Source organism: Capricornis sumatraensis, chromosome 2, assembly GCF_032405125.1.
Source record: "Capricornis sumatraensis isolate serow.1 chromosome 2, serow.2, whole genome shotgun sequence".
In the NCBI taxonomy this organism is placed as follows: Eukaryota; Metazoa; Chordata; class Mammalia; order Artiodactyla; family Bovidae; genus Capricornis; species Capricornis sumatraensis.
Window position 1 is genome coordinate 88,506,943 of NC_091070.1, and position 25,611 is coordinate 88,532,553.

The 25,611-nt window shown below is 43.7% G+C and overlaps 2 non-coding genes across 2 annotated transcripts; both read right to left on the reverse strand.

The window, feature by feature from the left end:
• Positions 1–10,281: 10,281 nt before the first annotated feature.
• LOC138074614 (U5 spliceosomal RNA) lies at positions 10,282–10,397 on the reverse strand. The gene has a single exon (XR_011144448.1). It is a non-coding gene; the product is annotated as a U5 spliceosomal RNA (small nuclear RNA).
• A 4,896-nt stretch (positions 10,398–15,293) lies between these two features.
• LOC138074618 (U5 spliceosomal RNA) lies at positions 15,294–15,410 on the reverse strand. The gene has a single exon (XR_011144452.1). It is a non-coding gene; the product is annotated as a U5 spliceosomal RNA (small nuclear RNA).
• Positions 15,411–25,611: the final 10,201 nt, after the last annotated feature.

The following is a 25,611-nucleotide window of genomic DNA, read 5'->3' on the forward strand; positions in this document are numbered from 1 at the left end:
AGGCACCACCATTGAATGGAAGATCCCGTCTGTATGATCAGACCACCCAGCATGGCTGTTCTCTTGCTCTCTGTACCTCCCCTACCCGTCCCTGCCTCACCTACACCCTCCTCACCTGACTGACCTTCCCTCTTAACCATAGAGCCTAATCACGGGGGTAAGCCTACATACTGGCTCCCAGCCCCAGCTGGCGCTTGTTGTAATCTTTCCATCAGAACTGCTCCACCAAGGTGATTTATTAAAGGGGCAGTGCAAGGCGTGGGCCTCTGCAGGTTTCCCTGGCGACCGACAAACTGATCTGATGTCAATTCTCTCTGCAACTGGTAACCTCCCTCCTTTCCCAGAAGTAAAGACTGCTGGTGAGGTGTCTCTCCAGGACCTTGCTTCAGTATGTAGGATACCCCCATCCATTAAACCATGGAGGCCTCTGTTGCTGACTCCAGGCTCTTTCTTCCGACTTGAAGCTGGGTGAGCACAGCGCTTGCAGGCCTGAGGGGTGCAACCCAAGCTGTCCTTTGCATCCTTGAGGCGCCATTTGCTTGCTGACGAGGCGTGGCCAAGAGCAGGGCTGGCTGCAGGGCTTTTGTGTGGAAGGCACCAGAGGCTCTCAGACCTTGAGAGTTTGGGGCAAATGGTGTGTGTGTGTGTGTCTGTGTGACCTGGTTTCTGGTTTTATTTGCCTCTGTGTGTCTGGGGCAGGATATGCCTGTTTCTGAAGACACAGGGAGGGTCTCCGCAGGAAGCCTCTGAGTTAGTGTCTCGTTTTGAAAGATGAGAGCAATGTTTTATTTGGCATTTCACTTTTAAACATCTCCCTTTTGAGTCCATCCTCTCTTCTGCTCCTCACCACACCCTGTGAGGCAGGCAGGGAGACGCCTCTATTTTCTCTCAGAGAGGACTGCCTCCTGTGGGGATTACTCAGCAGGAGACTGTCTTTCTCCTGCAGCTCCTTTCACATTCCCAGGGTCCTGGCCAGGGATGACAGGAAGGACGAGACTGAATCTGTTGAGGGGAGCTTCTTTCTAGCCTGGGAGGAAAGTCCAGCCCGCGGTGACATCCAGCAGAACGTGAAACCAGTTGTGCTGTCTTAAAATATCACTGCAAGAAGGGGTCAGAAAGGGAGAGTCGAGGTCTTTTCCTTTTCCAAAAGAGTACTAAAATCATCCTGTTGAGTGCCCTGAAAAGGCCTCTTGAAGCAATAGAAACATTTCAGAGAAAGTAAGCACAAAAATACATTGAAAATGTAAACAGAGATTAGTCAGAAAGAAAAAGATACTTTGAAGAGAAATGTCAAAGTCCAAATTTAGTGCTTTGAGAGAGAAAACTAATTGACAAATTCTGACAAGATTTATCAGATCAAAAAGGAGTGAAGACATAATAAGTAAATAGTATTGGGGAAAATAAAGGAGACGTAACTGAAGGGACAGCAGAGACCTAAATAATAGAGGTTATAAACTGTGTGCCGAGAAATCTTACAGCTGCAGAAACCGTATTATCTATGTACCTCTCTTAGAACAACTGACTCAAGAAGACAGAAAAGTTGAATGTCTATAACTAATAAAGACAGGAATCAGTAGCAAAGTTTTAGGCCTCAAATGAAAAATTTCCATTTGCAGCAACATGGGTAGACCCGGGAGGGTATTATGCAGAGAGCAATGAGTCAGACAGAGACAAACACTGTATGTTATCACTGACACGTGGAGCCTAAAAAATAAACAAATGAAACAACAAAACAGAAACAGACCCACAGGCAGAGAGAATAAAGTCAGTCAGTCAGTTCAGTCGCTCAGTCGTGTCCAACTCTTTGTGACCCCATGAACCGCAGCACGCCAGGCCTCCCTGTCCATCACCAACTCCTGGAGTTCACTCAAACTCATGTCCATCGAGTCGGTGATGCCATCCAGCCATCTCATCTTCTGTTGTCCCCTTCTCCTGCCTTCAATCTTTCCCAACATCAGAATCTTTCTAAATGAGTCAGCTCTTCACACCAGGTGGCCAAAATATTGGAGTTTCAGCTTCAACATCAGTCCTTCCAATGAACACGCAGGACTGAGAGAATAAAGTAGTGGTAACCAATGGGGAGAGGGAAAGGAGGTGGGCAAGGCAGGGGTAGAGGCTTAAGAGGTACAAACTACTGTGTATAAAATGAATAAGTAAGTACCAAGGATATATTGTACAGAACAGGGGATGTAGCCAATATTTTATTGTAACTTTAGAGTATTATCTAATGTGAGTCACTATCTTATACACCTGAAACTAATATATTATAAATCAACTATATCTCAATTTTAAAAAATAGATAATAGATAACTAATGCGAACCTGACTGCATAGCACAGGGAACTCCAGTCTTGATGCTAAATGGTGTCCTAAATGAGAAAGAAATACAAAGAAAGAGTGGTGTTATATATACATATACATATGTGTTCATATATATATATACACCACAGCTTTTGAACTGTGTTGCTGGAGAAGACTCTTGAGAGTCCCCTGGACTTCAAGGAGATCAAACCAGTCAATCCTAAAGGAAATCAATCCTGAATACTCACTGGAAGGACTGATGCTGAAGCTGAAGCTCCAATACTTTGGCCCTGATGCAAAGAGCTGACCTTTTAGAAAAGACCCTGATGCTGGGAAAAATTGAAGGTGGGAAGAGAAGGGAACGACAGAGGATGAGATGGTTGGATAGCATCACCGATTCAATGGTCATGAGTTTGAGCAAGCTCCAGGAATTGGTGAAGGACAGGGAAGCCTTGCAGAGAAAGCGATGGCACCCCACTCCAGTACTCTTGCCTGGAAAATCCCATGGATGGAGGAGCCTGGTAGGCTACAGTCCATGGGGTTGCAAAGAGTCGGATATGACTGAGCGACTTCACTTTCACTTTCATGCATTGGAGAAGGAAATGGCAACCCACTCCAGTGTTCTTGCCTGGAGAATCCCAGTGACGGGGGAGCCTGGTGGGCTGCCGTCTATGGCGTTGCACAGTCGGACATGACTGAAGTGACTTAGCAGCAGCAGCAGGGAAGCCTTGCATGCTGCAGTCCATGGGGTCACAAAAAGTCAGACATGACTGAGCAAATGAACAACAAAAAAATATATATACACACATGTATAGTGATTCCCTTTACTGTAGGGTAGAAACTAATACAACATTGTAAAGCAATAAACATTAAATAAAAATTTAAAAAGCAATAAAAATTAAAATAAATAAAGTAATAATATAACCAAGTTGGATTTTCCAGTGGGCTGAAAGTCTGTGTCCCCTCCCACCAAATTAATATGTTGAAACCCTAAACACAGTGTGATCAATTAGGAGAGATGAATTGAGAGTAATTAGGCCATGAGGGCAGAGCCCTCACAGATGGGGTGCTGCTGCTGCTGAGTCGCTTCAGTCGTGTCCAACTCTGCGCGACCCAATAGACGGGAGCCCACCAGGCTCCCCCATCCCTGGGATTCTCCAGGCAAGAACACTGGAGTGGGTTGCCATTTCCTTCTCCAATGCATGAAAGTGAAAAGTGCAAGTGAAGTCGCTCAGTCATGTCTGACTCTCCGCGACCCCATGGACTGCAGCCTACCAGGCTCCTCCATCCATCGGATTTTCCAGGCAAGAGTTCTGGAGTGGGTTGCCATTGCCTTCTCCGACAGTTGGGATTAGTGCCCTTATAAATAAGAGGAGGCCAGAGTGCTAGCTGGCTCTCTTTTCTGCCCTGTGAGGATATAAGAAGTTAACAGTCTGGAGTCTGGAGGAGGGCCCTTTCCAGAACCAGACCCATGCTGGCATCCTGACTCCAGACTTACAACCTTCAGAACTATGAGAAAGAAGTCTCAGTTGTCACCCAGGTTATAGTATTTTGTCATAGCAGCCTAAGACAAATTTATCCCAGAAATGCAAAATTGGAACATTTGGAAATCAATCAATGTCACTCACCACATTAACAATTTAAAAGAAAAAAGCACACGATCATCCTAATAGATGCAGCAAAACTTAAGTAAAAGAGAGTATAAGCACATACTCAATAAAAGTTATCTAATACTTAAAAGAAACATCATATTCAATGGAGAAATATTTAAAAGCATTTCTTTTAAGATCAGGCATAAGAAAAAGAGGTCCACTATCATTTCTACTTCATACAAGTTCAACGTTGCATATGTTAACTGTTCAATAATAAAAGAGAAAAAATATCAGAAAAGAAGTTTTTTAAAATTGTTTGGTTAGATAGTAAATTCAAATTATGAAAACTCTTTGATGGTCCAGTGGGTAGGACTCCATGCTTTCACTGCCAAGGGGTGGGACTTGATCCCTGGTTGGGGAACTAAGATCTCACATCCAGGCTATATGGCCAAAAGAAAAAAACTTATTTAATTAAATAAATTACTTAAGTAATAAGTAATCAAGTAATTTATTTAATTAAATAAATTCAGATCCCATTGGATTTTCTTTTTTTTAAGATTTTTTTTTAATGTGGATCATTTTTTGTCTTTATTGAACTTGTTGTAATATAGCTTCTGTTTTATTTTATTTATTTATTTATTTTTGCCACGAGGTATGTGGAATCTTAGCTTACCGCCAAGGATAGAAACCTGCATCCCTTCCTTGCATTGGCAGACGTCTTAGCCACAGGACCACCAGGGAAATCCCCAGTAGGAATTTTCATGGCAATCAGAAAGCTATTCTAAACATTTTTGGAAGAACAAAGGATAGCCAAGTGACTCCTGAAAAGAAAACCAAAGAGAGGGATTAAGCCTACCACTTTCAAGTCTTATTATAAATCCACAGGAATTAAGACATGTGATATTAGCTCAGGGATAGATAAGTTAGACCCACAGAACAGAATGGAGAGCCCAGAGTGTTTATGACGTTGATTGTGGTAACGATTTCATGGGTCTGTACTTAACTCCAAGCTCATCAGGTTGTACACCCTAAACATGTGCAGCTCTTTGTAGGTCAATCACACCGAGACAGAGTGGTTTGAAGAAACAAATAGTGAGCACAGAAACATTCCCACTCTTGTAAGGAAAGCTGATGTCTGTCAGAGCTGTCACTGCAGATCAGTGGGGAAAGAGACAGCAATAAATAAACACTGCTGGGTGATTGTCGGAAATAAAAATGACCCGCACTTCACACCATGTAAGTCCCTTACATACAAATGAGTTCCATTCTGAGAGCTCACACGTTTACGTCCAGTGTGTTCGTAAGTCCAGCAAAGTTAGCCTAGGTACACAGTTGGCTATACAGTACTGTACAACTGAAGTGACTTAGCAGCAGCAGCATATAGGTTTATAATATTTTTCACATGAATAATACATTAAAAAAAACAAAAAATAAAGAAAACATTTTTAATCTCACATTTTTGATCTCAGAGATTATATACTGCTACTATACTAGTAGTATACTAGTACCAGCTACATCACTGCTGCTGTTACATTTGCTTCCAGACATCCTGGGCTTGAAATAAAGCCACTGTACTGCTGTACTCTACACAGCACTCTACAGTAAAGTACACAAAACCTATACAGTATACAGTAAAGTACACACATTTGTAAGGATGCACACACATGACAGTGTGCACCGGACACGAGAGCTAACTTATGTGAGTGGACACGTGAATACACATTTGCATCTCTGAAAGTTCACAACTTGAAGGTTCATATGTAGAGGACTTACTGCACAAAAATTCAGTTCCAGATGAGTAAAGAACTTAAATATGAAAAGCATAACTTTAAAAGATACAGGACTTTCTTGGCGGTCCAGCGGTTGACTCCCCACCTCCACCGCAGGGGGCACAGGTTTAACTCCTGGTAGAGGAAGTTCTGTACTGCCCTGGTGGCTCAGATGGTAAAGAATCTGCCTGCACAGCGGGAGCGTGAGTGTGAAGTCGCTCAGTCGTGTCCGACTCTTTGTGACCCTGTGGGCTGTAGCCCACCAGGCTCCTCTGTCCACAGGATTCTCCAGGCAAGAATACTGGAGTGGGTTGCCATTTCTTTTTCCAGGGGATCTTCCTGACCCAGGGATCGAACCCAGGTCTCCCGCATTGCAGGCAGACGCTTTAACCTCTGAGCCACCAGGGAAGCCCTGGGTTCAATCCCTGGGTTGGGATGATCCCCTGGAGGAGGGGATGGCAAACCACTCCAGTATTCTTGCCTGGAGAATCTCTATGGACAGAGGAGTCTGGCGGCCTATAGTCCATGGGGTCACAAGGCGTTGGACATGACTGAGCAACGAAGCACAGCACACAGAGGAAGCTCTGCATACTGTGCAGTATGGCCAAACGGAAAAGAGAAAAAAATGATATATGTATAATAAAAATATAAAGATATAGAATTTAATAACTCGAGGCAATGAATTATTAAACACACACACAAAAGCACAAAATCAGAATACAATTTTTTAAAATAAGATCAATCTGACAATATTAAATTTTAGACCAGTTCACCAGAAGAGACTAAAAAATTGGACAGGGAAGCCTTAACCTGGGAGAAGGAAAATGCACCACATAACCAGCAAAGAGTATATTTAGACTCTGGAGGACTTCCCTGGTGACCCAGCGGTTAAGAGTCCGCCTGCCAATGCAGGGGCTCAGTTTCCATCCCTGGTCTGGGAAGATCCCATAGGCCATGGGGCAACTAAGCTGGTGTGCCACAGCTACCAAGCCTGTGCTCTGGAGCCCGCAGTTCACAACATCTGAAGCCAGAGTGCCTGAAGTCAGTGCTCTGCAATGAGAGAAGCCACCACAATCAGAAGCTGCAACTAGAGAGTAGCCCCCTGCTCGCAGCAACTAGGGAAAGCCCAAGTGGCAATGAAGACCCAGTGCAGCCATAAATAAATAAAAACAAAAGTCTTACTTAAAAAATAAAGTCTCTAGAGTCTGTATCAAAAACTACAACCACTTAGAAAATGACATTGCAGCAAAAGACAAGTACATGCCTTTCATAGAAGAGATGCCATGAATGGCCAAAACGTCTTTAATAAGATGTCCAACCTCATTAGTAATTAAAGAAATGTACATCAAAACTAAGATATAATAACTTTATGACTACCAGATGGGCGAAATTTAAAACCTGAATATACCAAGGGCCAGTAAGGCTGAGAAACAATGGGAATATGCATAGGCCATTGGTGGAAGTATAAATGGGTACACTCGCTTTGGGGACAAATTATTATACCTGCTTGCCCTAAGAAATTTGTGACTCCATTTCATTCTTAGGGAAAGAAAGCCTTACACATTCTAAACAAGAAAAACATTATTCTAATAACCAAACCTGTAATAAGTAAAACAGACAATCCAGCCTAAGGTCATGAAAGGAAAATAAGATCTATTGTCTATTATACTTTGAGCTGGCTACTTTTTATTTACAATCTGGTTGAGCGTTTTAAAAACAAAAGTCCCAACTATAAGCAAGGTGAAAAGACAGTCTTCAGAATGGGAGAAAATAATAGCAAATGAAGCAACTGACAAACAGTTAATCTCAAAAATATACAAGCAACTCCTGCAGCTCAATTCCAGAAAAATAAAAGACCCAATCAAAAAATGGGCCAAAGAACTAAATAGACATTTCTCCAAAGAAGACATACGGATGGCTAACAAACACATGAAAAGATGCTCAACATCACTCATTATCAGAGAAATGCAAATCAAAACCACAGTGAGGTACCACTGCACGCCAGTCAGAATGGCTGCAATCCAAAAGTCTACAAGTAATAAATGCTGGAGAGGGTGTGGAGAAAAGGAAGCCCTCTTACACTGTTGGTGGGAATGCAAACTAGTGCAACCACTATGGAAAACAGTGTGGAGATTCCTTAAAAAACTGGAAATAGAACTGCCTTATGACCCTCCAATCCCACTGCTGGGCATACACACCAAGGAAACCAGAATTGAAAGTGACACGTGTATCCCAATGTTCATCGCAGCACTGTTTATAATAGCCAGGACATGGAAGCAACCTAGATGTCCATCAGCAGATGAATGGATAAGACAGCTGTGGTACATATACACAATGGAGTATTACCCAGTCATTAAAAAGAATGCATTTGAATCAGTTCTAATGAGGTGGATGAAACTGGAGCCTATTATACAGAGTGAAGTAAGTCAGAAAGAAAAACACCAATACAGTATACTAATGCATATATATGGAATTTAGAAAGATGGTAACGATAACCCTATATGCGAGAAAGCAAAAGAGACACAGATGTATAAATAGAACAGTCTTTTGGACTCTGTGGGAGATGGAGAGGGTGGGATGATTGGGAGAATGGCATTGAAACATGTATAATATCATATAAGAAACGAATCGCCAGTCCAGGTTCAATGCAGGATACAGGATGCTCGAGGCTGGTACACTGGGATGACCCAGAGGGATGGTACGGGGAGGGAGGTGGGAGGGGGGTTCAAGATGGGGAACACGTGTACAACTGTGGCGGATTCTTGTTGATGTATGGCAAAACCAATACGATATTGTAATTAGCCTCCAATTAAAATAAATAAATTTTTAAAAAGTCCCAATTAAAACATTTCAATCATAAAATACACCCTGGACTTCAAACTTAATACAAAAGAAAAAACAATAACCACATTTTTTTCTGAAATTATTTAACTAACCAGCCCCTAAAATAATCAAAACCCCCATCAACTTGACACATAACTGCTCATCAAGGAAGATTAAACCATGTAAATAAGGAAAACAAACATACGCTTTCACATTAATCACTTTTGATTAGAAAAGCTGGATTAGAAAAGGCAGAAGAACCAGAGATCAAACTGCCAACATCCATTGGATCATCGAAAAAGTAAGAGAGTTCCAGAAAAACATCTACTGCCTTATTGACTATGCCAAAGCCTTTGACTGTGTGAATCACAACAAACTGTGGAAAAATTCTTCAAGAGATGGGAATACCAGACCACCTTACCTGCCTCCTGAGAAATCTGTATGCAGGTCAAGAAGCAACAGTTAGGCATGGAGAAACAGACTGGCTCCAAATTGGAAAAGGAGTACGTCAAGGCTGTATATTGTCACCCTGCTTATTTAACTTATATGCAGAGTACATCATGAGAAATGCTGGACTGGATGAAGCACAAGCTGGAATCAAGATTGCTGGCAGAAATATCAATAACATCAGATATGCAGATGACACCACACTTATGGCAGAAAGTGAAGAAGAATTAAAGAGTCTCTTGATGAAAGTGAAAGAGAAGAGTGAAAAAGTTGGCTTAAAACAACATTCAGAAAAATAAGACCATAGCATCTGGTCCCATCACTGCAGAGCAAATATATGGGGAAGCAGTCCAAGAAATTTTGGCGGGGGACTCCAAAATCACTGCAGATGGTAACTGCAGCTATGAAATTAAAAGATGCTCGCTCCTTGGAAGAAAAGATATAACTAACCTAGACAACATATTACAAGGCAGAGACACTAACCTTGCCAACAAAGGTCCATCTAGTCAAACATACTTTTTCCCAGTAATCATGTATAGATGTGAGAACTAAACTACATAGGAAGGCTGAGCACTGGAAAATTGATGCTTTTTAACTAGTGTTGGGAAAGGCTCTTGAGAGTCTCTTGGACAGAAAGAAAATATAACCAGTCCATCTTAAAATCAGTCTTGAATTTTCATCGGAAGGACTGGTGCTGAAACTGAATCTCCAATAATTTAGCCACCCGATGCGAAAACTTTATTTTTGGGGGCTCCAAAATCACTGCAGATGGTGACTGCAGCCATGAAATTAAAAGACACTCCTCGGAAGAAAAGTTATGACCAACCTACACAGCATATTGAAAAGCAGAGACATTACTTTGCCAACAAAGGTCCGTCTAGTCAAGGCTATGGTTTTTCCAGTGGTCAGGTATGGATGTGAAAGTTGGACTGTGAAGAAAGCTGAGCGCCGAAGAATTGATGCTTTTGAACTGTGGTGTTGGAGAAGACTCTTGAGAGTCCCTTGGACTGCAAGGAGATCCAACCAGTCCATCCTAAAGATCAGTTCTGGGTGTTCTTTGGAAGTAATGATGCTAAAGCTGAAGCTCCAGTACTTTGGCTGCCTCATGCGAAGAGTTGACTCATTGGAAAAGAAGACTCTGATGCCGACTCGATGGACATGAATTTAAGTGAACTCCGAAAGTTAATTATGCATAGAGAGCCCCGGCACGCTACCAGACTAATTAAATTACATCTTTACTTTAAGCACTCGGGTAGTTCCTTAAACCCAATAAAGGATACACTCACCTTAGCAAGATTACTATCAACACCTTCCTATTAAAGTATAAGTCTTTCATTAACCAATAGACATAGCCTTGTCGAAACAAGGCCTCAAAAAATTAGTTTAAGACTCAGAATTGTTCCTCTCCACGGAAATCTTTAGTAAAAGGCGAAAGATTTATACGATCTGAAGAGAAACCAGAGTATACTCCACACCCTTGTAATTCACAGCTCAGGTAACAGAAACTCCTAGACAGTGAGGGTGACTATTTAACACCGAGAGCCAGTGCCTGAACAAAAATTTCTACATTACTCTGTAAACAAGGGTCTAATTTCAGAAAATATAGGTAAAAGAAAATTTGAAGTTTTATAATTTTAAACTTGTACGGTGTGCAGGGCGCGGTGGGTATGCAAATAAGGCAAGTGGGCGGCCTTTCCGCCCGGGAAAGCTGTCTTCACGCAGCGCCCCTGTGTCGGCACTAGGGGGCGAAGCGGCGGGAGGGCTGGCTGGCGTCGACACGCCGCACCGAGCGGAGACCTGGGTTTCAGATGTTTTGTGTATGTGTATGTCCGACTTTTGATTTCTGTTACAGACTTTGCTGTTAAATTGAAAAAGAAAAAAAAAATAGCAAGTGACTGGCACAAAATTCATGACCGTGGTTCCTCCCTTCGGTGGATTGAGGGTTTTCAAAGTTTGACAATTTCCTTTTTCTTGAACTGCGTGGTGGGCGCACAGATGTTTTGTTTGTTTGTACCGTGCAGGTCCAAGATGTACACTCTGGAATATTCTGCCGTTTGAGAAAAATTCATAGCCGTGTCCTGTTTAAAATTGGGGCTTTGGATATCCCCAGGGGGTCCAGTGGTTTGGGCTCTAGCTTTCACTCCCTGCTGGTTCCTTTCCTGGTAGGGGAACTAAGTTCCCTCAAACTGCGCAGGCCAAAAAAAAAAAAAAAAAAATTGCTGCTTGCCGCGGTGGGTTTCAGATTTCCCGCCTCCTCACCTGATGCTACTTGTGGCGATGAAATCTTATTTCAGTTTCAGACCTCGAGTCTCATCTTATTTAGAAAACAAACAAACAAACCCATGAGCTGTACTCCTCTGCAGTGCTCAGGAACGGGTTCCGACAGTCTACAGAGACTCCTTAACGATTGTGGTAACTGAAAGTCTTGGGAAAGGAAATTGCAGTTCTTTTTTGACTCTTTTCTGGAGGCCGTGTCAATATTCCACTTCCCGACTTTGATACCTCTGAGTGTCATGTTTGGTTTGCTAGTTCTTCTGCTCACAATATATTTGACATTATATTTGATTTAAATTTGACGAAAACAGCTTTTGGGGGATACAATCCACTTACCCCACAGTTCACCCATTTAAAGTGTGCAACTAAGTGACTTTTAGCATATTCAGAATCCTGCGATCATCTCCACAAGGCGGTGGCGCTAGTGGTAAAGAACCTGCCTGCCAATGCAGGAGGCTTGAGAGACTCAATCCCTGGGTCGGGAAGATCCCCTGGAGAAGCAAATGGCAACCCACTCCAGTATTCTTGCCAGGGGAATCCCATGGACAGAGGAGCCTGGCAGGCTACGGTCCATGGGGTCGGAAAGAGTCGGATAGGACTGAACCGACTTGACAGGCATGCACACAACAATAGTGTTTTTTGTTCTGTTTTGGCAGGCCTGTGGACCATATGGGATCTTGGTTCCCTAACCAGGGGTGAAACCTGCACCTCCTGTAGTGGAGGCAGGGAGTCCTAACCACTGAACTGCCAGCAAGCTCCCCACAATCCAGTTTTAGAACATTTTCATCAACCCCAGAAAGGAACAGTTTCCATTAGCAGCTATTCCCCAGCTCTCCCGTCACCCAGCCTCTGCCATATACTAACTACTTCCTGTCTCTAAAGTGCCTCTTCTAGACATTTCACACCAATGAAAGCATACAACCAGTGGCTTTTCGTGACCAGCTTCCTTCACTTAGCCTGTTTCTGAGATTCATTCATACCATCCATTCATTCATTTGTTTTGAGATTCCTTTGTGTTCTTGCATATTTCACAGTGTGACGAGGAGTTGCAGTGTTCTCACCCTATGACGATAGTTACACCTCCCAGGGCTTGGCCAGGGGCTCAGTCGCTGAGGGGACAGGAAAAGAGTGTTTCTCTGCTCCTAGATTGGGGGGGACCTTTGGTCTCCTTCATTCTGAAAGGATCCTGGGCAGCTTTCACTGGCTAGAGAACGACAAGGAGGGTTAACTTGTTTTTTAGCTGTTCCAAGCTCCGTGGACATTTCCAGGACTTCTGACTCCAGAGCATGGACACAGCTCTGATTGTAAATATGGGGTTTGAGGGGCTGGAGCAATTTGTTTATAGTGTGCCTGGAATTTCCATTTCTGTCAACAATTCATACTAATATGTAATATAAGGTGGCAGTCCCCAACCTGTTTGGCACCGGGGACAGTTTCATAGAAGACATTTTTTCCATGGTTGGGAGTGTGGGGGATGGTTTCATGATGATTGAAGTGCATTACACTTATTGTGCACTTTATTTCTATTATTATTACATCAGCTCAACGTCAGATCATCAGGCATTGATAAAAGGCATACTAAAAAATATAAAACGTAAAAACCTTTATTGGAATTTTTTGATTGAAATTGTGATTTGTTCTTGTCTTCTTCCTGACTCCAAAGGGAACATTTATAACACTTTCTGTTACATGTGGTGTTTGCTCCAGGTTTTTGGTTGCTAAAATTCTTCCTTAGGTTAGGTGGATGTTAAATTTTACCTATATTGTTCAGTCACTTAGGCAGATGTTAAATTTTATCTATATTGTTGTTCAGTTGCTCAGTCCTGTTCAACTCTTTATGACCCCATGGATGGCAGTACACCAGGCTTCCCTGTCCTTCACCATCTCCTGGAGCTTGCTCAAACTTATGTCCATCAAGTTGGTGATGCCATGCAATCATTTCATCCTCTGTCGGCCCCTTCTACTCCCTCCTTCAATTTTTGCCAGCATCAAGGTCTTGTCTAATGAGTCAGCTCTTCGTATCAGGTGGCCAAAGTATTGGAGTTTCAGTTTCAGCACCAGTCTTTCCAATGAATATTCAGGATTGATTTCCTTTAGGATGGACTGGTTTGATCTCCTTGCAGTCCAAGGGACTCTCAAGCATCTTCTCCGCAACATCACACCTAAATGTATAATGAATGGGTATTTGAATTTATTCAATACTTTTCTGCATTTGTGGAATTATTATAGAATGCTTTTACTCTAATCTCTTCCAGGGAGGGTCTACATTAAGAGATCAATGTTAAATCAGCCTTACCTGTTCTTGTGGATTGTTCTTTAGTTCCTTTTTGTAGTGGCAGGATCCCAGAGGCCACAGCTACAAGTGACAGGTCTGAGACTTAGAGGAACACCTAATTCTTTCAGAGTCTGCAGTAAGCACGCTCCTGTGCAAGGTAAATTGGGCCTCTGGGTCTCAGCTCCTGTCCCTTTCTCCTTTCTGCTGCAGCCTCTGTTGGCCACAAGGGGGCGCTTGCTTGCCCTTTTAGTGCTCAATTCTGCCGCAAGTACCTACGTGCTGTCCGGCTACCGCATGGACTGTAGCCCGCCAGTCTTTTCTGTTCATGGGATTTCCCAGGCAAGAATACTGGAGTGGGTTGCCATTTCCTCCTCCAGGGGATCTTCCTGACCCAGGGAGGCAACCCGCCTCTCTTGTCTCCCGTGTTGGCAGGCGGGTTCTTTATCACTAGCGCCACCTGTGAAGAAACTTTGAAAACGTAAACGTGAAGTGGCTCAGTCGTGTCCGACTCCGCGACCCCATGGACTGTAGTCCGCCAGGCTCCTCTGTCCATGGGGATCCTCCAGGCAAGAATACTGGAGTGGGTTGTCATTTTCTTCTCCAGGGGATCTTCCCGACCCAGGGATCGAACTTGGGTCTCCTGCATTGCGGGCTGACTTTATTCTCTGCGCTAGCAGGGAAAGATACTTTAGGTGCAGAACAATTACAAGCTTTTCCCAAAATAAATAACACCAAATGCTAAAGAATCACACTAAGCAAAGAAAATAAACTATAACAGGGCTGTAACTCCAAAATAGTGGCTCAAAGAAAAATAGTTTTATGGAAGTACCCTAACTTTTAAATAAGATTAACTTTGGAAACTCTCTGGCAATCGAAAGGTTAGGACGTTGTGCTTTTACTGCTGAAGAAGTGAAGTCGCTCAGTCGTGTCCGACTCTTTGCGACCCCATGGACTGTAGTCTATCAGGCTCCTCAGTCCACAGAATTTTCCAGGGAAGAGTACTGGAGTGGGTTGCCATTTCCCTCTCCAGGGGATCTTCCCAACCGAGGGATCGAACCCGGGTCTCCCTGTCTGCAGGCAGACACTTTACCGTCTGAGCCACCAGGGAGGCCTGGGGCCCCAGGTTCAGTTCCTGGCAGCTCACTCGCTTTGTCATGTCTGACTCTGCGACCCCATAGGCTGCGGCACACCAGCTTCCTTGTTCACCATCTTGCTCAAACACATGTCCATTGAGTTGGTGATATGCTCTATGTGTTCTCTACCACCATTTTGTTCTCTACATTGTCCCCTTCTCTCCACAGGATTTGACTTCCTTGATGGCTCAGGGGGTAAAGCGTCTGTCTACAGTGCGGGAGATCTTGGCTCGATCCCTGAGTCGTGAAGAAACCCTGGAGAAAAAAATGGCCACCCACTCCAGCACTAACACCTGGAAAATCCTATGGATGGAGAATCCTGGTAGACAACAATCCACTGGGTCACCAAGAGTTGGACACGACTGAGTGACTTTATTTTACAGCATTTATGGCACATATGAATAACATTGTAAAAGCACCTCCGTGACTTATGTATTATATTAATATAACAACGTTTACGGGAATATACTTGAACCTACATGTTTCTAATAAGCTATACTAACAAAAGCTATTTCACCTGTTTTTTTCATTGATTTGATGAAATAAACAAACACCTCAGAAAACCTTAAAAAGCAAATGAAAAAGACCTAGAGATCATTAACAGCAAATGTATGGTAAGGTGTTCTTTAACTCTCCCCGCGAAAACAAAACCTAGTTCTTTCTTTCAGACCACAACAAACAGCCTCGCATTAAGCAAGGCTTCAAAAAATTGGTTTAAGACTCAGAATTGTTTCTCTCCACGGAAATCTTTAGTAAAAGGCGAAAGACTTATACGGTTTGAAGAGAAACCAGAGTATACCCAGTGCTGCCCATAATTCGTTTTTCCAGTAACGACAACTCCTACTACGCTGATGGTGATTATTTAATCCCCAAAGTTACTACCTGAGAAAATTTACTCAAGGAATTCTGAAAATAATATTTTCACACTTAGAAAATTCAACTAAGTAAAAATTTTTTATTAAACTCGAAAACTATTAAACTATTTGCAGTGCATTGTGGGTATGCAAATGAGCCTGAGTGATCGCCCTTCCCCTCGGAATGTACCATATTCAAACCGGGCTCCGGGCCACCTTTAAGGGCTGAAACCATGGCTTGGTTGCCCTTGAATTTTTTTTTTTTTTAGTATATTTTAAATAAAATAATTTTATGATAGTTGAGGTGGGGGCGGGCGTTGAGGATAGATAGCAAAGTAATTGTTAGTCTGAAGTCCAGAATAGTGGTTACTTATAGTAGGGAGTGAGGAGTGTGACTGGGGAAGGGACCACAGAGAGTTTCAAAGGTGTTGGCACTATCTTGCTTCTTAAACTGGGAGGGAGGCCGCAAGGTACCTTTTTAAATATTTTTCTTTATTTTGATGTGGATCATTTTTAAAGTCTTTATTGAGTTTATTACAATATTGCTTCTGTTTTATATTTTTTGGTTTTTTGACCTCAAGGCATGTGGGATTTTAGTTCCTTAATCAAGAGTCAAACCTGCACCCCCCTGCATTGGAATGCCAAGTCTTAACCACTGGACCTCCAGGGAAGTCCCCATTTTATTACATTTTCAATTATATTTAGATATCATATAACATCATGTATCATATTCATGAGCGTTGTCAATCTTCCCCATCATTGATGTCTGTTTTTATGTCTTTTCATCTAGCTTTTAAAATTAAATATTTTATTTTAAAAAAACCCACCTTTTTTTTTGCTGCGTTGTTGCTTTTGCGCAGGCTTTCACTAGTTGTGGAAAGCAGGGGCTACTCTTCATTGTGGTGTCTGGCCTTCCCATTGCAGTGGATTTTCTGGTTTCAGAGCACAGGCTCTAGGTGTGCCGGCTTCATTAGTTGTGGCACACAGGCTCAATAGTTGCAGCTCACAGGCTCTGGAGCTCAAGCTTAGTTGCTCCAAGGCATGTGGAATCTTCCTGGACCGGGACTGAACCCAGGCCCCAGGCACTGGCAGGCAGATTTTTATCAACTAAGGCACCAGGAAAGTCCCTCATACAGTTTTATAAATTTATAACAAAGATTTTTTTGGTTAGATTTACCTTACCGTTAATAGTTTGTAGTTTGGGGGGCTAGTATAGATATTTTAAGTTAGAATTTGTTGTTGACATTATAGTATTAGTTGAATTTTATTTATTGCTCTTGCATGGGTTAAGCCCATGCACCACAGTTACTGAGCCAGTGTGCCTAGAGCGCCTGATCTGCAACAAGAGAAGCCAATCCAATGAGCAGCCCACTGCAAGGAAGACCCAGGGCAGCCAAAAATAAATAAATAAATAAAATATATATTAAAAAGGGCTTCCCAGGTGGCGCCAGTGATAAAGAACCCGCCTGCCAATACAAGAGACATGAGATGCCAGCTTGATCCCAGGGTCCAGAAGATCCCCTGGAGGAGGGCATAGCAACCCACTCCAGTATTCTTGCCTGGAGAATCCCATGGACAGAGGAGCCTGATGAGCTACAGTCCTTAGGGTTGCAAAGAGTTGGACACGACTGAAGTGACTTAGCATGCACATATATAAAGAGAAAAATGATTCTGCATCTTCATTTTGTACTGGACCTCAAAAGTTATTTGGTGGAATTGTCTTGATTAAGCTAATAGCATTGTACTCCTAGTATACTGCATTTTTTTTCCTTCTTGCAGTGTAGTTGGATATTGAGTTAATCATAAGCTTTCCCATTTAATATATAAATATGGGAAATTATAGATTTTGTATCATAAATTAACTCTGCGTGTATTACCTAAACTCAATTTAGCAACAATGGATTTTTAAGTAGACTTAATTTTGTAAGAAAAGTTTCAAACATTTTAAAATTTTAAAGAAAAATTGTGAAGATAGTGCAGAGTTTCTGTGTACCCCACACCCAGTCATCCCAATCACTGTTATCAATATGGTACATTTATTATAATTAATGAATCAATAGTCCCTAGTTTATTCAGATTTCCTTGGTTTTTATCTAATGTCTTTTTTGTGTTCAAGGATCCTACCCAGGATACTACATTTTATTTAGTAGTTATGTCTCCTTAGGTTCCTCTGGCATCTGAGTTTCTTAGACTTTCCTTGTTTTGATGCCTTTGAATTTTGAGGTATACTGATATTTCATAGACTCTGCTTTTATTGGTGTTTTTTTTTGTGTGGCTGTACTGGGTCTTTTTTGCGGTTGTGCAGGCTGTTCCTTGCAGTGCGTGGGGGCTTCTCTAGTTGAAGCGCATGGTCTTAGTTGCCCCACAGCAGTTTTAGTTTCCTGACCAGGGATCAAACGGATGTCCTCTGCACTGGAGTGTGGACCCTTAACCACTGGACCACCAATGAAGGCCCCCCTCCCCCATTGGGATTTGTCTGATGTTTTCTCATGATTGGTGGTGGTGGTGGTTTAGTTGCTAAGTCATGTTCAGCTCTTGCAACCCCATGGACTATAGGCCACCAGGCTCCTCTGTCCATGGGATTTCCCAAGCAAGGATACCGGAATGGGTTGCCATTTCCTTCTCCAGGGGATCTTCCTGACCCAGGGACTGAACTTGCGTCTCCTGCATTGCAGGTGGATTCTTTACTGACTGAGCTACCAGGGAAACCCCTTCTCATGATCAGACTAGGGTAATACGTTTCTAAGAGGAAGTCTACATAGGTATATTGCCATTTGCATAATTTCATTTCAAAAGTACATACATCAACATAATTTATCACTGTTGATATGATGACACTAATCAGCTCTAGAGAGGGGATGGGGATAGGGGTTGACTCAATCACCAGTGGTCAATGATTGGATCAACCATGCCTAAGTAATGAGGCCTCCATAAAAGTCCAAAAAGGATGGGGTTCAGAGAACTCTGGGGTTGCTGAACACGTAGTGATGCTGGGGGAATGGTAACCCCCACCCCACCCCCCCCGAAAGAGCATGGAGAAAGCCCCTTCCCACATATTTGCCCTGTCATTGCTTTCATTTGGCTCCTCATGTGATTCTATATTTTTATACTCTAGGAAGTTAACTTTTTCTGAATTCTGTGAACCACTGCAGCAAATTAATCAAATCCAAGGACGGGGACACGGAAGCCCCCAATTTACAGCTAGTTGGTCAGAAGCACAGGTGATAACCTGGCCTTGAGATTGCAACAGAAAATTATGAGACATGCAAAGAAATAGGAAAGTGTGACTCATACATTGGGGAAAAAAACGGTCAACAAAAACTGCCTGTGAAAGCAACCAGATGTTGGGTTTAACAGGCAAAGCCTTCAAAGTAACCTTTATAAATATGTTCAAGGAGCTAAAGGAAGTGATTGAAGAAAGAAAGGAAGGAATAAGGATAATGTTACATCACATAGAGACTACTTTATTGATAGAAATGAAAGAGAAATTATTCAAAAAGAAACAAATGGATGCTGGAGTTGAAAAGTATGCTAATTGAAATGAAAATTTCACTAGAGGGCTCAGTGGTAGATGTAAATTGACAGAAGAAAGAACCAGCAAATTTGAAGACAGACTGAAAGAGATTACATAATCCAAGAACAGAGAGGAAAACACTGAAGAAAAATTACCAGAGCCTCAGAGAAATGCAGGACACCTTAAACACATCAACATATGTGTAACGGCAGTACCAGAAGAAGAGACGAGAGAAAGGAAGAGAAAAAACGTTTGAAGAAAAAACAGCTAAAAACGTCCCAGATTATAAAACTAACCATTTACACATCCAGGAATCTAATGGATTCCAAATAAAATACAACTCAATGAGGTCCACAGACACAGCACAGTATTGAATAAAAATGCCCAAAGCCAGAGACAAGCAGGGAATCTTGAAAGCAGCAAGAGAATAATGCCTCATCACTTACTCATAACAGCCAAAAGCGAGAGGCAATCCATATGACCGTTCACTAATGAAAGGACAAACAAAAGGTGGTATATGCAGACAATGGAACAATATTCAGCCCTAGAAAGGAATGAAGTGTTGATGCATGCTACACATGGATGGACTTTGAAAACATCATACTCTAAGTGAAAGAACAAGTCACAAAACACCACGTAGTACATGACTCCATTATGTGAAATGGCCAGAATGGGCAAACCTAACGAGATAGAAAGCAGATTAATGGTTGCTTAGGGCTGGGGTCGGAGAAGGCAATGGCACCCCACTCCAGTACTCTTGCCTGGAAAATCCCATGGGTGGAGGAGCCTGGTAGGCTGCAGTCCATGGGGTCGCTGAGGGTCGGACACGACTGAGTGACTTCACTTTCACTTTTCACTTTCATGCATTGGAGAAGGAAATGGCTACCCACTCCAGTGTTCTTGCCTGGAGAATCCCAGGAATGGTGGAGCCTGATGGGCTGCCCCCTAGGGGTCACACAGAGTCGGACACGACTGAAGTGACAGCAGTAGCAGCAGCAGGGCTGGGGTACTTGAGAGCAGAGTGGTGATAGCCTAAGTATATAGGATTTCTTTTTGATATGGCGATAATGTTTTTAAATTCAGGACAGTGATGGTTGCACATATCTGCAAATGTACTAAAAACTCTTGTTTTACACTTTAAATATGAATTCTATGGCCTGTGGATTATATTTCAATAAAGGTGCTTTAAAAAAAAATAAAAAGAACCACAGTGATATGGAACTAGATAACCCAGCTTGCTCTGAAGAGCTCCCAGCCTCTAGAGTGGCATCCTCAGAGAACTTTCCACACCCCCGGAACATGGGTATTAACAGTGCGACTCTCATTTCATGTGTGAGATAGCATACTCAGTGAAAAGCAAATTTCAGGTATTCATCCAACAAACGATCCTTGAAGCCAGTAAGGTGGCCTTGTCTAAGGGTCCACAGTGAAGAAGAGCAGTAGTTCCCAGATCCCCCGCCTCCCTGCCATAGGCTCTGCCTTTCTGGGTCTGATCTTTGGCAGCCATGTTAGAGATGCTAAGTCCCGTGAGGCTCCCAGGATTTTCAGGACACTAAGGGCCTTTTTGGAATGAAAACCACAATCACAGAAAACTAATCAAACTGATCACATGGCCCACAGCCTTGTCTAACTCAGTGAAACTATGAGCCATGCCGTGTAGGGCCACCAAAGATGGATGGGTCATGGTGGAGAGTTCCAACAAAACATGGTCCACTGGAGAAGGGAATGGCAAACCACTTCAGTATTCTTGCCTTGAGAACCTCATGAACAGTATGAAAAGGCAAAAAGATAAGACACTGAAAGATGAACTCTCCAGGTCAATAGGTGCCCAATATGCTACGGGAGAACAGTGGAGAAATAAGTCCATGAAGAGACGAAGCCAAAGCTAAAACAACACCTAGTTGTGGATGTGACTATTGATGGAAGTAAAGTCCAATGCTGTAAAGAGCAATATTGCATAGAAATCCTGGAATGTTAGGTCCATGAATCAAGGTAAATTGGAAGTGGTCAAACAAGAGATGGAAAGAGTGAATATCGGCATTTTAGGAATCAGTGAACTAGAATGGACTGGAACGGGCGAATTTAACTCAGATGACCATTATATCTACTACTGTGGGCAAGAATCCCTTAGAAGAAATGGAGTAGTCCTCATAGTCAACAAAAGAGTCCGAAATGCAGTACTTGGGTGCAATCTCAAAAATGACAGAATGATCTGTGTTCGTTTCCAAGGCAAACCATTCAATATGACAGTAATTCAAGTCTATGCCCAAACCAGTAATGCTGAAGAAGGTGAAGTTGAATGATTCTATGAAGACCTATAAGACCTTCTAGAACTCACCCCCTCAAAAGATGTCCGTTTCATCATAGGAGCAGCTGCTGCTAAGTCGCTTCAGTCGTGTCCGACTCTCTGCGACCCCAAAGACGGCAGCCCACCAGGCTCCCCTGTCCCTGGGATTCTCCAGGCAAGAATACTGGAGTGGGTTGCCATTTCCTTCTCCAATGCATGAGAGTGAAAAGTGAAAGTGAAGTCGCTCAGTTGTGTCCAACTCCTAGCGACCCCATGGACTGCAGCCTACCAGGCGCCTCCATCCATGGGGCTTTCTAGGCAAGAGTACTGGAGTGGGGTGCCATTGCCTTCTCCGTCATCATAGGAGACTGGCATGCAAAAGTAGGAAGTCAAGAGATACCTGGAGTAACAGGCAAATTTGACCTTGGAGTACAAAATGAAGCAGGGCAAAGGCTAACAGAGTTTTGCCAAGAGAACGAACTGTTCATAGCAAATATCCTTTTCTAACAACACAAGAGAATCAGTTTGATTAAAATAATCAGTTTGATATAATATCAGTTTGATTATACTCTTTGCAGTCAAAGGTGGAGAAGCTCTATACAGTCAGCAAAAACAAGACTGGGAGCTGACTGTGGCTCAGATCATAAACTCCTTATTGCCAAATTCAGACTCAAATTGAAGAAAGTAGGGAAAACCACTAGACCATTTAGGCATGACCTAAATCAAATCCCTTACGATTATACAGTGGAAGTGACAAATAGATTCAGGGATTAGATCTGATAGACAGAGTCTCTGCCTGGAGAACTATGGACAGAGGTTTGTGATCAAGACCATCCCCAAGAAAAAGAAATGCAAAAAGGCAAAAATGGTTGTCTGAGGAGGCCTTACAAACAGCTGAGAAAAGAAGACAAGGTAAAGGCAAAGGAGAAAAGGAAAGATATACCCATTTGAATGCAGAGGTCTAAAGACTAGGAAGGAGAGATAAGAAAGCCTTCCTCAGCGATCAATGCAAAGAAATAGAGGAAAACAATAGGATGGGAAAAAGACTAGAGATCTCTTCAAGAAAATTAGAGATACCAAGGGAACACTTCATGCAAAGATAGACACAATAAAGGACCTAAAAGAGCAGAAGATATTATGAAGAGATGGCAAGAAGAGTACAGAAGATCTATACAAAAAAGATCTTCATGACCCAGATAATCATGATGGTGTGACCACTCACCTAGAGTCAGACATCCTAGAATGTGAAGTCAAGTGGGCCTTACTTACTTAGAAGTGAAGTAAGTCGCGCAAAGCTCAATCGTGTCCGACTCTTTGTGACTCCATCAACTCTAGCCTACCGGGCTCCTCCGTCCATGGGATTTTCCAGGCAAGAGTACTGGAGTGGGTTGCCATTTCCTTCTCCAGAGGATATTCCTGACCCAGGGCTCAAATCCGGGTCTCCCGCAGTGTAGGCAGACGCTTTACTATCTGAGCCACAAGGGAAGCCCTTAGAAAGCATGACTACCCACAAAGCTAGTGAAGGCGATGGAACTCCACTTGACCTATTTCAAATCCTGAAAGCTGATGCTGTGAAAGTGCTGCACTCAGTATGCAAGCAAATTTGGAAAACTCAGCAGTGGCCACGGGACTGGAAAAGGTCAGTTTTCATTCCAATCCCAAAGAAAGGCAATGCCAAAAAATGTTCAAACTACCGCACAATTGCACTCATCTCACACGCAAGCAAAGTAATGCTCAAAATTCTCCAAGTCAGGCTTCAACAGTACGTGAAGCGTGAACTTCCAGATGCTCAAGCTGGATTTAGAAAAGGCAGAGGAACCAGAGATCAAATGACAACATCTGTTAGATCATTGAAAAAGCAAGAAAGTTCCAGAAAAACATCTACTTTGACTGTGTGGATCACAAGAAACTGTGGAAAATTCTTCAAGAGATGGAGATATCAGACCACCTTAACTGTTTCCTGAGAAATCTGTATGCAGGTCAAGAAGCAACAGCTGGAACTAGACATGGAATAATAAACTGGTTCCAAATTGGGAAAGGAGTATGACAAGGCTGTACACTGTCACCCTGTTTGTTTAACTTACATGCAGAGTACATCATGCGAAATGCCAGGTTGGATGAAGTGCAAGCTGAAATCAAGTTTGTCAGGAGAAATATCAATAACTTCAGATAGGCAGATGACTCCACCCCTATGGCAGAAAGTAAAGAAGAACTAAAGAGCCTCTTGATGAAAGTGAAAGAGAAGAGTGAAAAAGTTGGCTTAAAACTCAACGTTCAGAAAAGTAAGATCATGGCATCCAGTCCATCACTTCATGGCAAATAGATGGGGAACAATGGAAACCATGACAGACTTTATTTTTGGGGGGGCTCCAAAATCACTGCAGATGGTGACTGCAGCCATGAAATTAAAAGAAATTAAAAATTTCTTGCTTCTTGGAAGAAAAGCTATTAAAAAGCATATTAAAGCATATTAAAAAGCAGAGACATTACTCTGCCAACAAAGATCCATCTAGTCAAAGCTATGGTTATTCCAGTGGTCATGTATGGATGTGATAGTTGGACCATAAAGAAAGGAAGCACCAAAGAACTGATGCTCTTGAACTGTGGTGTTGTAGAAGACTCTTGAGAGTCTCTTGTAAGGAGATCAAACCAGTCAATCCTAAAGGATATCAGTCTTGAATATTCATTTGAAGGACTGATGCTGAAGCTGAAACTCCAATACTTTGGCTACCTGATTTGAAAAACTGACTCATTTGAAAAGACCCTGATGCTGGGAAAGATTGAAGGCAGGAGGAGAAGGGGACGACAGAGGATGAGATGGTTGGATGGCCACACCTACTGGATGGACATAAGTTTGAGCAAGCTCTGGGAGTTGATGTTGGTCAGGGAAGCCTGGTGTGCTGTAGTCCATGGGGTTGTAAAGTGTCGGACATGACTGAACTGACTGACTGAAGAGTTTTTTCTGAGACCATAAGGCTCTCAGACACTTTTGGATGCTTCTGGAGCAATACAGGTCTCATAGCATCCAGAGGTTTGATGCAGTTTGATGCAGACTCCTGGGAGCAGCCAGCACTGATTGCCAAGTATGAGCCTGGGAAACCATGTGATGGCTGGTGGTCTAGTCTTGCTCTTTCTCCCAAAGTCATACATAAATGAGAGCAAGGACCTCTCATCTGGGTTCAGGGTGCTACTCAGTCTGGATGGAGAAGGTTTGGGAAGTTCCTCCCTTGGAGGGTGCTTGAGTGCAGAGGTGTGGGCAGTGTGTTGAGGGGCTTCTTGGTGTAGGAATTAGCCATCACGTGTGCTTAGATTTCCATGTGACCATGAGGCCAAAATGTGGGGGTTATCTTAATGGGGTTGTGAGTTAGCGGAGGGGATGGGGGTCTGTCCCTTCCCTCCTGCAGAACTGGGTCAATCTGCCCTCTGCCCGCCCCTATTACTCGTCTCCAGGGGCTCCCTTTCTTGGAGGCTCTCAAAGGTCTTGTCTGAGAAGCCAGAGACTTTTGCAGCGCAGCGAATTCTGAAAAGCAGAGGAAAGGTCTTTGGGTTTTTAGACTCTCGGATTCACGCATCTGGCTGTGGAACCTTGGGCAATCATGGCAGCCCTCTGAGACCCAGTTGCCCTGGGTGTCAAACGACTCTTTTTGCATCAGCCCATTTTGGAGGGATATGATTCCAGAGGGAGGCAGGAGGTAGTAGCAATTCTCCAGGCGAGACCAGCAAGCTGAGCCCGCGGTGGGTCAAAAGTGCGCCTGGGTCAGTTTCTACTCGGGGCTTCAGCAAGGATGGCCCGCAGCAGCGTGGGCGACCCCGCCCGGGCCGCACACAGGTTAGCCGGGGACCACGCCAGTAGAGGCGCGCGGACGCTCCCAGCACTGGGGAGTGGGCGGAGGCGGACGCGGGAAGGGGCGGGCCCTCGCTGGGCGGGGCGGAGCGCCAGGCCGCGCCCGAGGCTCGGCGGGGACGCCGGCGGCTGCGGCGGGAGGGCAGGTAGGGCCCTGCGTTCGGCGGGGCGCTGGAGTCCTTCCGGCGGACGCCGGGCGGCAAGCGGACACCTACAGCTGGCGGGACGCAGGCAACGCCGAGGGCAGCCGGGCGAGCGCCGGGGCTTGCGACGGCGCCGGTCGAAGGCGGGACAGGAAGGCCCCGCGCCGCAGCTTCTCCCGGCGTAGGGAGCGGGCTCGGGCCGCGGTCCCCTCTGGGGGTGCCCCCACCCAGGCCGCTTCAGAGGACACGTGTCGGGACGCTGTCGTCTCACCCATGTCATAGCCCCTCCCCCAGGTCCGGGATCCCCGTCCGGCCGGCCCCATTATCCCCCGGCCCACCCCTCGCGCTGGCCCGCG